Here is a 15,851-nt window from a genome sequence, read left to right as displayed (position 1 = left end):
AGCCAAGATTCCTTCCACATTTGCCTGAAGCTTTTACAAATATGTGTGAGGTGTTATGTCTCTATCATTTTTGTTTTCCTGCATCGCATCATTTTTGGCAACACAGAGATTGAAAAATACTCATGCAACATCAAAATAGATAGCAGAAGACAAAGCTTTTGTTCAAATGACTATTTTGTCATGCCTCTATTTATGTTTGTCCTCTACACTGACTTTCACGCGTAGGGAAAATGTCAAACTTGTATAGATAAACAGGGTGGTCACCTGTGGTCAACTGCATCTATCAATCAGTTCTTTCATCCAACTACTTGCCCCTTACATTGGCCAAAAGGAGAAAATGAGGCACTTACACTCAGAAGCAGTGAGCACTGAGCTCTTTTCCGAGTTGGGTAACATTTCACTTTAAACACACCATAAATAACAATGAGATTCTTGTTGCATGGACATTAACACATTGTTGCGGGTGATCAATCATTGCAAGTGCAGGCACTATGAGCATCTGTATCATCTTTCTCTTCAGGCCATGTGAAGGGAATATTTCTTCACGGATCCTTGTGACTCACAATAAACTGTGTTTTAAAATTATTACTACTGCCAGATGTTTTCTTGAACAGCTTGATATTTGTTTGTACTCCCTGATGTTTTTTTACAATTAACAAAGAATGTTGGATGGCATTTTGAAGTTGGATAGAGAAACTAAATAAGTATGTGTAGAATATGAGAAAGTTAACTTTGGCATGGAAGGATAGCAAGAACATTAGCAACAAAACATAATAGTCCGCCAGAATTGGCACAAAAAGATAAAAAGACCTGATGTTGGGAAGAATCAATGGGGAAAGTTTGTGAGTATCATATTTGCAAGGAGGGGGCGGCTCGGTGGTGCACTGGGTAGCACGTCCGCCTCACAGTTAGGAGGGTGCGGGTTCGATTCCACCTCCGGCCCTCCCTGTGTGGAGTTTGCATGTTCTCCCCGGGCCCGCGTGGGTTTTCTCCGGGCACTCCGGTTTCCTCCCACATTCCAAAAACATGCTTGGTAGGCCAATTGAAGACTCCAAATTGTCCCTAGGTGTGAGTGTGAGTGCGATTGGTTGTCTGTCTCTGTGTGCCCTGCGATTGGCTGGCAACCAGTTCAGGGTGTCCCCCGCCTACTGCCCGATGACGGCTGGGATAGGCTCCAGCACGCCCGCGACCCCCTTGGGGACTAAGCGGTTCAGAAAATGGATGGATGGATGGATATTTGCAAGGACCGGTGCCATCTGGAGAACAAACCAAGGAGCAGGGAGAAGAACAAGGTGAAAGTACAACCACGAGGGCCGCCAAGGACGAGATGAGATGTCAAGGAAGGGCTATGGAAGACAGATTGCCCCCCCACCTTCGTGGGCGACGCCGCTCGACTTAATACAAGCACTCTGAAGAACTTCTTTAACTGCTTTTTATCCTGATCCATTGGGGCATTGTCAGAGAGAAAAGCCCAGCGCTGACTTGTAAACCATTTCCTGAACGCAAACTTAATATAATCGGCTGAAATCTAACTAACCTGGTGTGAGTTTGATTTGTGTGAATATGTTTGTCCTTAGAGGAAAATGAACACACGTTGAAGAAGTTGGACACAGGTAATGGTTGCTACGAGGTGGAGGGCAATTGAGGTGCCCTCGCCCCCATACGATAAAATTTTCAAAGTTTCAAAAGAGCATATTTAGATGGTTTGGACACATCCAGAGGAGAGATAACAAGCAAACTGGTTGAAGGGTGATTTAGATGGAGCCGTCATGCAAGAGAGCTGAAGGATGACCTATGTGAAGGCGGATGAATGTTGTGATGCGTTCAAAACATATTAGTGTTGGAGAGGAAGATGCCAAAGCTTTCCTGGTATTTTTTGAAGGTGCATAAGAGAAAACTACTGAGAATAATTGTATTTATTCAACCTTGTTTTTCTTTTATTTTTATTAGGCATTTAAAACTGCTATTCATGGTCCTTTCTTTCATCTACACGTCAGCAGGTAAACACGGTGATGCAAACTTGGAGTACAATTTTGATATACCTCTATCTTAACTTTAATATACGGAGAGCATTGTTCTAAAATGACACAGCAAACAGATTATTGTACTTACATAACCGTGTAAGTAGCAGTATAGAAATTTGGTTTGGACATGAGAAAGGAGTTAGAATGTGACTAAACCCAATTTACTGTCACATCCATTACAGTCCACTTAAATCAAGGCAGGCAGGTACACCCGCCAAAAATCTAAGCAGCTTGCAAACCTCTCCAAACTATTTGAGAGAAATCTTATCTCTTACAAAATATTTTATAAGTTTTATTTCTGTACATGTGACTATGATGACCGATTCCTGCTCTCTCTGAAACTCAAAGTTAAAACAGAACCTATCTCACTCATATCATACACCAAACAGTATATGATACAAACAAGCCAAGACAAAGACAGGCATAACCGTAAAGGCAATAATTTGAGCCATGAACTGATTTGTACTACATGCAACCCGTTCCACTGTTATACGCAGGAGTCCGCAGCTGAAGCTGCAAATCATAAATCTAAGCCCAAGCAATATGGAAGAGCGGGTCACAGTGCTTGTAGATCTACTGGGCTAAGATCATATATGTATGTAAGATCATATATATACAACCTTTCGCCGGTGGAGCAAGATGCTCACAGGACCTCAACCCTAAGTGAGGACACAGAAGCAAAGGAAACTGCCATGGCACCTAGCCGCTGGAGCACGGTTTGAGAAGGCCCAAAAGAATCAACAGACACAGCCAGCACGTACCCCACACCAGGCATTCAAGCTCCACAGCAGCCACTGCCTACAGCAAAGGTAGTTCTGATAAAAATAGCTGCTCAGCTATGACAACAAAATCCAGCTAATATTAAAAAGAAAAAAAAGATTAAATTTTAATTTGTGTAATTTTCCTGACTAAAAGCCGCACCTGAAGATAAGCTGCATCAGCCAAAATTGGGGAAAAATCCTGTTTTGTTCGTAAATAAGCCACATTGGTCTATAAGCTGCATTGTTCAAAGCTTGTGCAAAAAGTAGCAGCTCATAGTCCAGAAACTACAGTAAAAGGTGTCTCTGGCGCACTTCAATAAGGCCATTACCGTATTTGCCGGTGTATTGGTCGACCTTTTTCGATCCAAAATCGACCGAAAAAAATGGACCTCGACTTATACACCGAGTCATAAAATTTAACTTCGTATTCATCGCTTCAAATGTGATGGTAACCAAGGCCGTTTCTCATGCATCTCATTGTGCGTTGCACTTAGAAAATTTGAACCGTGCGGCGTGCGCGAGTGCGCGGCCCGCTGGAAGTCCAATGAGGCGCCGCGATCTCCTGCGCGGTGCTTATAAAGTGCCGATCCGCTCGGCTTGGAGCTATTTCCGACCTCCCGTTGGTGCCGGGCGGCGTGCGCGAGCTCGCCGGCCGCGATCTCCTCCGCGGTGCTTATAAAGTGCCGATCCGCTCGGCTTGGAGCTATTTCCGACCTCCCGTTGGTGCCGGGCGGCGTGCGCGAGCTCGCCGGCCGCGATCTCCTGCGCGGTGCTTATAAAGTGCCGATCCGCTCGGCTTGGAGCTATTTCCGACCTCCCGTTGGTGCCGGGCGGCGTGCGCGAGCTCGCCGGCCGCGATCTCCTGCGCGGTGCTTATAAAGTGCCGATCCGCTCGGCTTGGAGCTATTTCCGACCTCCCGTTGGTGCCGGGCGGCGTGCGCGAGCTCGCCGGCCGCGATCTCCTCCGCGGTGCTTATAAAGTGCCGATCCGCTCGGCTTGGAGCTATTTCCGACCTCCCGTTGGTGCCGGGCGGCGTGCGCGAGCTCGCCGGCCGCGATCTCCTCCGCGGTGCTTATAAACAGCCGCATCCGCACGGCCTCCCGGAATTTGAACACATTTCGTCAATAAATTTCGCATATTGAATTTTGAAGTTTAATATAATGCAACAATTGAGCTCGACTTATACAAAGGATATATCATAAAATCGTAAATTTCCGTCGAATTTTAGGGGGTCGACTTATACACCGAGTCGACCTGTACACCGGCAAATACGGTAGTTTGTTGTTACAGTATAGCACCAAAAATCCATACAGACCCATAAGAAGAGAACCTTTATCCGGCCCTTTCCTTCACTAGGTCAGCATGGACAAGCTTTGCACAGACACGTCAGCAATTAGGTCTGCAGTAACTTACAAAGCTGAACCATAGCACGACACTACGCACGGTGCTAGTGCATTATAGTTTCAGTTGTTTCTACCATCGTACTGGATATTTGCCATTTGTGGTGTAGTGCTATGGGATCAATTACCGCAAAGTCCCATTCACACTGTTCCGTAATTGACTGAAGACAAGTCAACAATGGAGTCAGCTGGAAGCAACTCCAGCTTCCCTGCTGTAACTTTAAATGCGATATGTGGGATTGAAATTGGATGGTGGTGCAGACAACTCAGGTGGAATCATGGCAGACTTGAACAAGAGCAAGGTTGGGTGTCGCGTTAACAAATCTGGTATGGCGTTTCAGATTAAACTAATTACCACATCCTCTCATCAGAAAAAAAATGAGTGCAGCTACTGAGTGCAGATTGCAGAAACATTCTACCATCACTAAATCCTAAACGGAAACCGCAAATGAGTCTACTCAACCTACAGTTGATTTTTTTTTACACTCAATTTCACATTATGGCCATTATTAGGACCCCAGGTGAAATTGTTTTCACTATGGAATACTGATTATTCACAAATTTTGTGAATACATTTAACGCATTACCTGATGAGAGAGGATGAGCGCTAAATACCATGTAAGCCCTTCACAGCAAGATTGGATATCAAGTGGCCCTGATATGATAAACAATTAGATAGGGCTGCTAGCCAAAGGCCCAATTTTATGAAGGCTGGCAGTCAGTCTTGATTGTGATTAAATGCTGATAGCTGCATCAGTGCTTTATTCCCTAAATAATGCAGCAATCCTCTTCCTTTGCCATAAAGATTTAATAGAAAACTTGCACATGCCCTAAACGGAAAAGAGCAAACGTATAACTCAGCTCAAATAAAGATGAATACCAGTCACACTTTCTTCTGTCCTGAATAAAAAAGTCATCTCTCAACAATGCATGGTGTCCTCACTTTCACACTGAGTTTAGTGCAGCACCAGTATTATGGTTTTCATCTTGAGCCCAAGGCACTGAGCTGAGCTGACATTCACCGTCTGGTTCCATTTCATTTGTCAAAGGGGATCTCGAAGAGTGCGAGAATGCACGCATTACACAAAATGAGTGTCCAGTAACCGCCACTCAGTCACTACGTTTAATGCAGTCCATATCCGGGTTAAGGTAAAGATTTCGGTTTGTGAAACATTCTGAATAACCCGTTTACACGCCTGAATGGAGAGACCAAGATTTCCTGCCGATAGAGCAAGAGCCAGCGGAGAACACGAACAATACCGCTAACTCACCTATAATTTGAAAGCATATACACGCTTAAATATTTAGGTTACAAAAGAGGTAACCTGGTAGTCTTATTCAGAATATTAAAAACCCAAACAAGAAGCGTATATACGGGCTTTTGCGTGCATTTAAAAACCTGAATAATTCCAATATTCAGGTTGTAAACAGTCAGTTGGTGTGTGGAGCCATGGCAAAGAAAGGATCAGGGACAAGTGGCATGCATAAATCACTTGAACCAAAGGCAAACAGTGGGCCGGAATTTCCTTCCTTCCTATTTCCTTAAATCTTTGAAAAATCTGCACAATTTCTTTTACTTCACTGTTAGAAAAATTTGGTTTCACTGACATTTTCATCTTATATTCTTTCAATCCTCTTGTGGATCATCCGTATGCTTTCTGGCAAAGATTTGATTTTTTGACGGTGTAATGTGTTCACGATGGTAACCTTCATTACTTTGCTGCCGGCTTTCTGGAAAACATTCACCAGAAGTCACTTACAGTTAAAAATGTACCTAAGATGATGAGAGAGAGAGAGGCAGTGGCTGTCTCAGCTTTCATATGATGCCTTGTTCACTTTTTAGTTGAGCGGCGTAGTCCTGACTTTAGTGCAGATTGTCATGTTCAAAATTGGATTCAATCGCTCAAATCATAGTTCCATATTCGGTGTGTTTGAGCACAGCCAGATGGGCTAACACAAAAACGAGCCAAAGGTAAATGTCAGTGAGAATACGAAAGAGTATGAGAGAGAGCTTGAGCGCACGAGAGAGTACGAAACAGAGATTGTGAGAGCGTGTGAGTGAGTGAGTGAGTGAGTGAGTGAGTGAGTGAGTGAGTGAGTGAGTGAGTGAGTGAGTGAGTGAGTGAGTGAGTGAGTGAGTGAGTGAGTGAGTGAGTGAGTGAGTGAGTGAGTGAGTGAGCGAGCGAGCGAGCGAGCGAGCGAGCGAGCGAGCGAGTGAGTGAGTGAGTGAGTGAGTGAGCGAGCGAGCGAGCGAGTGAGTGAAAAAAATATTGTAACTTTCCATTCAGATTTGTTGTATCTGGTAGCAGAAGTAGCATTTGGCTGAGCGGTCAGAGAGAGGTCAGTCATATCGATCGATAGCTAGATAAAATGTATACTATATTTAAAAAAAAAACACTCAAAAAAGTGTACAAGGCTAGAAATAGCCAATGTCCCTCTCTTTCACATGACACTGCAACTTGTGTGGTATGAAATTTGGTGTAGGAGCTGCGGTGTCCTTGCTTGGCTGAAGAATCTCATTTCGTGACAATGAAAGACAGCGCCTGTTGTCCAAGACAATAATATGGGTCATTGCCCTCGAATGAAAATGCCACATTTAACATCTCGAGTGCATCTCGAGGCATGAAAGACATCTCTTTCTATATAGGGCACCTATGGAAATAAACAACTCTGTAAAAAACGTTTAATGCTTGGACACGCTAGTCAGTCAGGAACACCTGTGATCACAATAAATTTTTCCTGTATATTAATATGGTAAAACTAATTAACAGTATGATTGTAATGATGTTATGGTTTATAATGGTGTCAACATGAAATGTCAGTTCTGTCCATCATAATGAGAACAGTTGCGAACATTCTAGTTTTTTTAGTATTTTAGTTAGTTTTTTTTAGTCCCGCATCTTATTACGGGAGGATTTGGCTTGGAGTTGTCAAAGGTCTAAATAATGCTATGAAACTAAAATATTGATTCTTCTGACTGATTATTCTTGAGCGCAGTCAATGGGCTCCTAAGCAAAACACCTGACAAAGCCATGTGACTGAAATAAATAAAGGGATGGAACTGATGTCTGGCATCAATTATTCATTCTCTATTGGCGCTTGATGTGAAAACAGCATGACTAATGACAGGCTGGAAATACCACATTTTCAAATATTCATATTAAAATAACAGTTTAGATTTTTAAAAGGTTAGATGAACAATCGTAGGAAATGAGTATTTGCATCCGGAGGCATTCTGGCAACCCTGCTAAGGTAAGAAAACACATCAGTCATCACACATTTCCTCACACTGTTGAAGTCCTCATCTTTTAATCTAAATGAAAAACATATGCATACAAAAAGGGAAAAGGCATGTGTTCCATGAGAAGAGGCGCCTCTGTAAAAAGAAACACATGCACGCATGCACACGCACACTTACACACATGCACATTTGGTGATAAAGGGAGATTCTTTGACGTTTTCAAGTGTGGGAGCTCCAACCACAAATTGGCACAAAATGCTGCACATTTGAAATATTTTATATATGAACTATTGTGATGAAATGATCTCACCATCAAAATGATGCACTGCAGCTGCATAGCTCGTTGCCGCATATAATTTATTCATAATAGCAACTACCAGATTACCTGCAACTGTCATGATTTGTGTTTTGGCTGTATTATGTTTAGGTTTATTTGTTGTAATGTTGTTTTTTTTGTCCTGTCTTTCTTGTTAGGGCTTTTATCTCCACCTATGCTAGTCAACCTGGTCCCGTTGTGTCAACCAAATCTATAAATCACTGCATGGCTTTGCGCCTTCATATCTCGTGGACCTAGTCGTTCCTTATGTTCCGTCTCGTAACCTTCGTTCGCAAAACGCTAGTCTTTTAGTTACACTGAGGGCCAAGAAAATGTCTGCAGGTTCTAGAGCTTTCTCTATTCGGGCTCCAGAGCTTTGGAATGCCCTACCAATGGATATTAGAACTACTACCTCAGTAGAAACATTTAAGACACGTTTAAAGACACATTTCTATGAGATGGCCTTTAACTAACTTGTAGTGGCCGATTCGGCCGGAGTTTGTTTTGTTCTCTCTGCCCACCCCCTCCCTGGCTGGGGAGGGGGTTAGGTGGCGCGAAAGCTGATAGCGGCTAGCTGGATTCTCGGGGACCAATTCAAGATGAGGAAACTGCAGCTCAACCTCCTTGAAGACACTGCCAGGACAATCGAGGGCACCTCCGACATCCATTTTTTCATTGATTTTCATATAATGTATTACTTGTGCCCTCTCTGCATCCATTACAACCTGGTGATCCTGAAAGGGGGATCCTTCCATCTGTGGTCCCTTCTCAAGGTTTCTCATTTTCCCCTGGCAGGGTTTTTTTGAGTTTTTCCTTGCCCTTTTGGGAGCTTAAGATCAGGGGATGCTTTGAGAATAATTGTCAATTTTTGGCTATGTCAAGCCCTTTGAGACTGTTTGTGATTTAGGGCTATACAAATAAACTTGACTTGACTTAACCAATCAACTCCATCCAAACCTTTGTGTCTTGTCAAGTTATCTGTTTTTAGTTCCCTGCAATTTTTTCATGCCACTCACCAGGCCCCGTCTCTTAAAAGCAAATTCATGTACAAAAATACCACAATGAATTTAACATTTTCTATACATTCTAATCATTGCAATTAATTTGTTTGTAAATGGTCTTCCGTCTTTTGCATTAGAGGAAAAAGCCAGTCTAATGCCTTTTTTTTTTTTTTTTTTTTTTTTCCTAAGTGGGGGTATCTTGACTTCTTCCCTCATTTATATAAAAGGTGAGGAAAGAATTATCCATGTTGAAACAACATATGTAAACCGTTAAGAGAGAGCGTAATAATGTAAAACAGGAAAGATCACGTTTCAAAAGTTCACTTGAGGACTCAGGCCAAGGGCTCATTTCACAAAGGTGCTTTTGACTAGCATGTTGGCATGGCGCTGGTGGAGCGCGAGCTCTGCCTGCCCAATGAGGCTTCCTTAGGACCAGTTCATAGCAGCAGGTTCAAGGCTGGTTACAAATTACTTTTTTTTTAATCTTACACACTTGAAGATAATCTGTGACAAATCTCTTACAGCCAGGTCAGGTGCCAGAATAAGAAATGTGACCTTCCTTTAATTCACAGGCACTGTGGCTACCAGGGATACTGCAGTGGTCTCTTTTACTGTTTTTTTTTTTTTTTACGGTTTTGTTTTGTTTGTTGTGAAATTTTTCTTCCAGTGTCAAGGTTGTAAATTGCACAGAGAACAAAACTGATTCATGAGTCAGGACAGCAACACTTATTCATCAATTTACCACTGAAACCGCACTTTAGCTATCTTGCAGATGAAGAATTGCTCTGATCCCTTTGCTTTCTCTGCAAGGATTGTTGAGTTCACTCTTAACTGTTGGACATGGATATCGCTACACCGGGGCTAGAGAATGCTATAGTACCATCAAAAGTCTGTGTAGCCACAGTGAATCCCCTCCAGCATTTTATTTGAGATTCTAAAATATATTGATGAATTTTCATCATGCTCAATAGTACATGGAACCACGAATTGCAAATAGAATCAATCACACTGATCAAACGGAATAAAAATGCTCCATATCAATGCCTCAATAAAAAAAAAAAAAAAGTTAAAATCCGAATAGAATTTCATTTGGATTCACAAGGTGGTATATATACAGTATTCCGTTTGCCAATCAGGACGAAAGTCACCCAAGCTACATCTGTGCATACTTTGTCTTGACATAATGCATAGTGGCGTTGCCAGAAACGCACTTTAAAATGGCAGCGTCTGCAAATAAACGACAGATCAGAATGGATTACGTGACATGTAAATAAATACACGACCAGAAACCTTTAGTCCGACAGCTTTACATTAAAGGGGAAATCAGAATGAGTCTCCATGTATGTAAAACTGGACACTTGTACTAGACATCGGTTCTAAACAATACACAGTAAAAGGACCAAGAACTCTCAAATGACTGTCCAATCGTACCCAGCAGGAAACCAAAATAAACAAATATAAAGTCAAACACAAAAGCTCATGTATCACTGTCATTGACAGACCAGCCGGCAATGCATCGAAGAAGCTCAGTTGCAGCCGTGGCAGGAAATGTCGACAGCCGACCTGTGTGCCTCAATTACGGATAAATAATTGTGACATAACTCCCGGAGGTCAGCTTGTCGAAATTTAAAATTAGCAGCTGAAAATATTCGGAGCACCGGACTTCCAGCAGTGATGCCCACTTTAGCCGAGTGTGGCCGCTTTCGGCAAGGCGGTGGAAGGGTGTACCCCATACGTGAACTTCAGAGGAAATAGAAAACAGACAGACGTGACAGAAATGGCACTTTAGCTGGCAATTTAACAGTTTTAACAGGCAACATTTAGCAGTGCATGACTGTGAGAGGCTAGGAGGTGATATAATTTGATTTAAATTAGGTTTTGGCACCAAAACCACAACAAGAAGACTTGTTTTTCTGCATGAAAGTAGTTTACTGCTGGCTTCCCTTCTCTTGCCTCCAGCTAACACCATGAAGTCTTTGCGACGTAGGCTTTGAATGGGTTCATACAGACATTTCCGTAATGCTCGTGGTCCAGAATTCAGTTGTTCTGTTTGTGGTAGTGTTAAATATTTGTTTCTGTTGGCTCTTTGTATTCTATATTTATTTTAGTCATGTATCATCTTTTACTTTGACTGCATATATTGCATATATATATATATATATATATATATATATATATATATATATATATATATATATATATATATATATATATATATATATATATATTATATATATATATATATTATATATTATATATATATATATATATATATATATATATATATATATATATATATATATATATATATATATATATATATATATATATATAATCCGTGTGTGTGTGCGTGTGTGTGTGTTTAAAAGCAGCCTGCATGCATTAGGCTGAGGAAGACTTGCAGAGCATGCATGGGAATTGTAAGTTAAGCTTTTCAGAAGTAAAATTTAACACCTACTTGAAATGAAATATGACAAAATATGGAGACCCACTGCTGCTTCCACAACCCCCAAAATTGCTATATTAATGTTTTGACTTCTTTGTCGCCATGTGGTCTCCCAGTGATATGCATGAAGGAAATGCTTGAAAAGCAAGAGAGGTCATGCCACCGCTATAATCATTAATAATAATTCTGGCCGGTAACCATGGATCAAATGGTTGTCATTTCTCTTTTGTTGAGTGAAAAACAAAGTTGCATTTTCAGGCTCCACGGGTATGTTCGCAGTGAAGCAACAAACTATACACACACACACACTACAAGGAGTATTTTTTATTCACACAGTCTTATGGCTCACTAGTTGTAGTATAATTATCATACCATTAGTGAGATAGCTGGCAAAAATAACGAGATGTGAAATTTAGCCCACATCGCACAGTCCTATTTGTAAAGATAATAATAAATTTATATAGTGCTTTTCTTTGCACTCCAAGATGGTTCACAATGGCTACATTATTCATGTACTCACACATTCACACTCGGGTGGTTTTGATGATAAATTCACCTATTCTAAATTGAAAGTTACACCTCTGCATACGTGTAAGATCACGCCACACACATCCAGCATTGACAAACGATCTCACGGTGACACCGAAAGGAAAAAATTACTGCATTACACAAAGACAAAAACTAATCCCAAAAATTATGAACGTGACAATATTACTTGGGGAAAATTTTATAAGCAACCCTTGACCCATAGCAACTAGTTGATCATAAGTTGATCTAACATCTTATTATAACTACTACAAATATTGCCAAAATATTGTGAGATGAGAGACATTTCAACAGAAACCCTTTGTAATAAATTTTGCTCAACATGACATAATCAGGGGGCGCAAAGGCACACTTGGTTAGCACGTCGGTGTCACAGTTCAGAGGTGCAGGGTTCAATTTGGCCTTCATATGAGGAGTTTGCATGTGCTCCCCGTGCCGGTGTTGGTCTCCTCCAGTTTCCGCCCACATTCCAACAAGTCATTCGAGCATGGTAGGCCGATTGACCTTTGCATCGATGCTGGAGCTAATCCCAACAGTCTTTGGGCAGAAGGCATGGTACACCCTGAACTGATCACCAGCCAATCGCAGGGCACACAACAATTCATGCTCACAATCACATCTACGGGCAATTTGAACCGAACTCTGCACCATTGAGTTGTGAGGCGAGCGTGCTAACCAGTGTGGTTGATTTCTTAAGATGTCAAAATAATTATTCTTGAACCACACACGAAAAATGTTTTTAACTGAAACTTTTGGGTCAAATAAGTTGCAAAAATCTTTAATTTGATGCCAAAAGACCAAAATAACAGCCGGGACAGAATGTTCTCATGTCGCAAGCAAAAACATCCCTTGCTGCAGCAGCTTGCCATTAACTCGGGGCAAGATGGCTGCCAGGCCACCAAGGACTGCCTCTCAGGTAACCACAGAAATGGGAGAGAACACTTTCTTCCAGAAGCAGCCAGAACGCACGGTGGCCTACAATAGCGAAGGTAGAAGCATGCAAGTGGATTACATCTTGTCATCTGAATGAGGTTACGGACTGTAAAGTAGTGGAATGGGAGAGTCTCGTTAGGCAGCATTGGATGGTGGTATGTAAAATAATTCTGTTGGGGGGTAGGGACGAATAAGACAAAGGCAGAGAAGGAAACCACATAGCAAAAGATGAGAGTGAAAGCATATATCAAACAATATAGCTGGGAGGGGCTCCAGCATGCCAGAGAATGGATGGATGCATTTACCTAATTTACTTTCCCAATATATTGAGTGATGCACAACCAAGGCAGCTACTATTTCCTTTTGTGGGCTATGTAGCCTATTTGAAACAAATAATACTGCAACAATACCACTTGCTTTTGTGTAAATGTTATTGCAGGCAACTGCCATACAGCATAACACTACCAGCATACACAAACAGCCTCTTCCTGTAACTGATTGGCCCGCAAATATGTGATTAAATCTTTTGGGTGGGGACAAGTGAGGAGTAAATGTTGATACAGCAGCACAGCTCATCTATTGTGAGGCCCTGCAGAATGAGCGGTGCGGATGTTGGTGCACCGGGATCCCAGAGAATGGGAACTTTCAGGAAGGGCCAGAACACAGAGCCGAGCTCTCCAGTGTGTGACAGCAACACATTGCTGCTTTTGTTTCCCGCTACGGAGAATCAGCCTGTGCTTCCCACAGGAAAAACTCTCTCCAAACAAAACTTACAATTGTTATGGAATCAAAGTAGTTCAGTACACATAATTAGTAATGGTGGGTCATGTTTGATACGAGTGATCTTTTACTGTTTTATTTTACAAACCAAAACTGTTCTGAGGAAACCGAGGGCAAGCATCTCCAGGCTTGGACCGTGATTATTGCTGCACATCAAGTACAAGGCAAATGCAAAATGATGCCCAACAGCACAAAGTCAGCATAAAACAAATCCTCTACTCAAAATGTGGCCGTACACCGTGTCTCTCTCCTCCATGAAGATACAGCAGAAGGGGAGGAGTAAAGACGCACAAATTAATTGAGAGTCTAACAACATGCAGGAGTGATACACGCGGAAATATATCTTGTACATTTAGGAAAACACAAAGTATTATTTAAATGTGCTTATTTTGTGTAATAATAAGACAAAAAAAATCACCAAGTCACCAAGGCCAGACAACTGTCACCAGTTAATGATACTATCTGCAAAGTCCTGAAGGATGCTAATATCTAAATGGAGGTAGGGGCTCAGCAATTTACACATTTGTAAGATTTCTTGATCAGTGACCACAAAATAAAGTAGTGTCCTTCCAAAGCACTGACCTTGCTTTATATAGTATGCATCAAGACAAGGTAGATTTTAATTTAAGCGACAAATTCAAATTGCTTGCAAATGTGTTGTCTAATCTACATACTTGCACTGACACAACAGACTCTGTTGTGCTTACACATGAGAAATTATGTAAAAATTTCAACTCACAAGTTCTTGGCAACTATTTATTTTACCATCTGTGTCATAATTCAGTTGGTACAACTCTGAAAAAATCCTTCGCCGTCATAAAAACATAATCCCGAAATCTCTAAAACTGCAGACACAAAGTTGAATGCAAACAAACAATAATGTTTGTGAGCCAAGACTTCTGTCAGGTCCAAAATTAACATCACAGATGTTCTCCTGGATGGATGAATACACATTTTCTCTAATATATTCCTTTATATTCCTACTAGAGTGTAAACAGCAGCTCTTTCTATGCACAAAGAAAAGGCATACTGACTACCTCTGCCAAGAAAATACGCATATATTGCTTATGAGGAAATCACAACTGTTCATCACTGTTTATTTGTTGAGGTGCGGGGCGGAAAGGGGTAATCCAACAATAAACTGGCTTTATTTTAACATAGTGCACTGTCCTTGGAAGAACCCAGAAAAATAGGTCATTTAATTATTTCTCTGTGAATAAGGCATTGTTTGTCTGGACAACTACTCAAAATAATAATTAAAAAAAAGTGTTAATTTTCCCCCACAGAAATGTGTTTTTGGAAAAGAAATCACTGAATGGGACATAAAATATCTGACAATAGCTTGTCGCTCACTGGAGCCAGCTCAGAGGAAATTAAGTAACTGCTATTGATCAACTATTTGTTCAGAAATCATTCAAATTTAAACACTGTGATTGATGTCAAATCACAAACACCACAGGGGGCAGTGAATAGAAATTCACTGCATCCTACTTAGACAGCTCTCATTTTAAAGCGGTGTGTATGCGTTGCAAAGTGCAATCATCATAATCCTTAGCATGACAGCCTGTTATTTATTTTTATATTTTTTTTTAACCTGATACGTGGTGGAAAGCTTATAAAAATTAGAAATAAAACGCTCACCGATTAAAAAAAAAAAAAGTATTAGTGCCAAAACTGTGTGCGACTCTAAACCAAAAAGCAGTCTGCACTCACCTTCCACAAGTTAGTAGTCACAACAACCTGTCAGACGGCTCAACCTCGCAGCGCAAACACAAACTTTCTCTTAATCCAGGCAGTCCCAGTTATTGTTGGGATGACACTTCTTTTTACGGCTGGCAGTTTGGGGTGTCTTCTTTACTTTCGGGATGCACTCTGTGCGTCTCTGATGATGATGAAAGTTGCTCTACATTGAGCGCTTGGACGAGCAGGAAATGAAGTGGAGGAACATTAATCTCTTACTGACTCCTAGAGGCGTGCTCGGGCGCTGAGGGGGATTTTATTGCTGCAAGGGAAAAACTGACGGATATATATATATATTTTTAGATGTAAATAGACATTTTTTGATAGAATTAATATAGACATGATATATGTAGGATGAAAAATACAACCCTCAATAATACTTTTTATGAAATACACAATAAAATGTAACGCGTACGTGGCCTTGTTATGCAAATGATGGATTTTCTTGGTTTTATGAAATGCATATTTTTAAACGTGATTAGATTTTGTTTGAATTTAACTTTACAATGAATACAATTTAGTTACAAAATTAGGGCCAGCTATAATTTGGACACTATATGCTAAATTTGATATTGCTCCATTTTTGAATATTTTCATTCATTCAATTTATCTTCCAAACCGTGTGTCTGCACCAGGGTCGTGGGTGTACAGGAGCCTATGCC

The 15,851-nt window shown here is 41.1% G+C and overlaps 1 protein-coding gene across 1 annotated transcript in view; it reads right to left on the bottom strand.

Moving 5' to 3' along the window:
• Window positions 1-15,378, bottom strand: part of tspan9a (tetraspanin 9a) — a 138,546-nt gene extending 123,168 nt beyond the window's left edge. Inside the window, exon 1 of the mRNA XM_049724411.2 lies at window positions 15,163-15,378. The gene's annotated coding sequence lies outside the window, so the exon portion shown is untranslated. The remainder of the gene's footprint in view (window positions 1-15,162) is intronic.
• Window positions 15,379-15,851: the final 473 nt, after the last annotated feature.

Source organism: Syngnathus scovelli, chromosome 6 (genome assembly GCF_024217435.2).
Source record: "Syngnathus scovelli strain Florida chromosome 6, RoL_Ssco_1.2, whole genome shotgun sequence".
NCBI lineage: Eukaryota > Metazoa > Chordata > Actinopteri > Syngnathiformes > Syngnathidae > Syngnathus > Syngnathus scovelli.
The sequence above is the reverse complement of the archived record's forward strand: the minus strand, read 5'-3'. Positions and strand labels throughout refer to the sequence as shown.